General features: G+C 28.6%; 1 protein-coding gene across 2 annotated transcripts in view; it reads right to left on the reverse strand.

Moving 5' to 3' along the window:
* LOC125042376 (Golgi-specific brefeldin A-resistance guanine nucleotide exchange factor 1-like) overlaps window positions 1-2500 on the reverse strand; it is a 22171-nt gene that overhangs the window by 19357 nt on the left and 314 nt on the right. The gene's annotated exons all lie outside the window — the stretch shown is intronic.

Consider the following 2500-nt stretch of genomic DNA (forward strand, 5'->3'; position numbering starts at 1 on the left):
GTCTAGGGAACTGCCCCTGAGAGAGAGTTGGGAAGGTGGGGGGGGGTTTCCTCCCCTTCAACCACTGATTCTTCCAAGATTAACCCCTTGATGACAGGTGAAGAAAACTAAAAAAAAAAAAAAGAAAAAACCTCTACACTCTGGAGATCAATGGCAACGAGCCAACTTATAGCACGGGAGTTCGGTACATCAAGCCGAATCACCGGCTCGTAATGCTTTGCCGTGTCGCCGTGGTACACAGATTGAGCCACAGATCGAACAGTTTGTTTTGACGCCTCACGGCATGACACGTCAGGAAGGGGTTAAAAGTGGTAAGAAGAAAAAACAAAAAAAATAGGTGCAGCTGAATTAGTTAGATTTATCAAATTCCACTTTTTCCTGTGAGAAAATAAAAATTAAAAATTAGATATATATATATTTTATATATATTCTACTTATATATATATATCATATATATATATATATATATATATATATATATATATTATATATATATATATATATATATATATATATATTTTATACATATGTTGTATATATTTTATATTTATATACATTATATATATATATATATACTTTTTATATATATATATATATATATACTTTTTATATATATATATATATATATATATATACTTTTTATATATATATATATTTATATATATATATATATTTATACTTTATATATATATTTATATATATACTTTATATATATATATATATATATATATATATATATATATATATATATACTTTATATATATATATATATATATATATATATATATACACACATTTTTTATATATATATATATATATATATATATATAATATTTATATATATATATATATATATATATACATATATATATATATTATATTATATATATATATACATACACATTTTATATTATATATATATATATATGTATATATATATATATACTTTATCTCTCTCTCTCTCTCTCTCTCTCTCTCTCTCTCTCTCTCTCTCTCTCTCTCTCTCTCTCTCTCTCTCTCTCTCTCTCTCTCTCTCTCTCTCTCTCTCTCTCTATATATATACACACACATTTTTTATATATATATATTTTATTTTTATTTATATATATATATATATATATATATATTTCATATATGTATATATATTTTACATATATTTCATATATCTATTTTTTATAAATATATATTTTATATATACTTTACATATATATATATATATATATATATATATATATTCAAAATGTATTACCTGCTGCAAAACTGCAAGGAAAGGGAGTTTTTTTTTTTTTTTTTTTTTTCTTTTTAAGCCAAAGAAACAAATCAAGTGCAGAAGAAATCTACTTGCTATGACATTAGGTGGTTAATCCTTACAGTATGTATGCACTAAGCTAGGAAGATGATATTTACATATAGAACAAAAAGTTGAAGTCATCAGTACAAGCAATAATCTGCAAACAAATAGAAGAGAGATTGCAGAAAGTGCCTCTCACTTGGTGCTTCTAAGTTCCAACTCTATCTTGTCATGTATATTGAGGTGAAGACAATCTTTCCCAGAGGGTGTTGGGGAGCAGAGCCCCCCATCAACTCTCCCCTTGGGCAGTGCCAAGTCACGGCAACTTAGATCGTTGAATAAATTTTGTGACGAGGAGTAGGGGAGTTGAGTGCATCTGTACTGTAAAGAATTACTCACTTGGTAACTTACAGCCAGGAATAAAACTATTGCAAAAACTGATGTGGCCTCCTTGCTTTGCACTCTTCCACAGACCAACTAATTCCATCAAATATATTAATCTAATCTCAATGGGAGTTCCACACACCAAACTGGAACACTTCCCAAGAAATCTAATATCAAATAAAGAGGCAGACTAGACTCTATTCTGCCACAATTTTATATGGTGGAGATTTGTAGGCTTCAGCCCAGACAGTCTCAGACGTCAATGTTATAGCACGACAGGTTGAATTTCAGAATTATATGCCTTTGATCACAGATTCAAGGAAGTATCAAGGAACTCAGGATGAAATACAGCCACTATAAGTATAGGAGAAGTGGGCAATATTACACCATTTTTACCACACATTACCTTTGTGGTAAAAATTACATGTGATTAATTGATCAATGAATCTTGAGACACTTTTCACTTATAACACATCCACTGCAAACTATAAATAAGCTTGAACTCTGGAAGTAAATAAAAACCTAAGAAAAAACTCATGAACCATATCTAGTACATTTTTCTCGTTGTGTAGTCATTAGCCATCTGAACTTATAATCTCCAGTCTACGTAAAATCACATAAGCACAGCAAAGGCTTTACGAATCAGCACTCAAATATTAAAAAGTGACAGGAAAAAAAAAAAAAACATTCCAAGATATGTCAAATGACCTTTCATTTATCCAAGATTTCATATAATTAATAGAAATAATCTTCACTTGGCCCTGCCCACATGATACATAATTAAATGAACACTTTATCAACTGAACGACACTTAATATACCACGT

Source organism: Penaeus chinensis, chromosome 32 (genome assembly GCF_019202785.1).
Source record: "Penaeus chinensis breed Huanghai No. 1 chromosome 32, ASM1920278v2, whole genome shotgun sequence".
Lineage (NCBI taxonomy): Eukaryota > Metazoa > Arthropoda > Malacostraca > Decapoda > Penaeidae > Penaeus > Penaeus chinensis.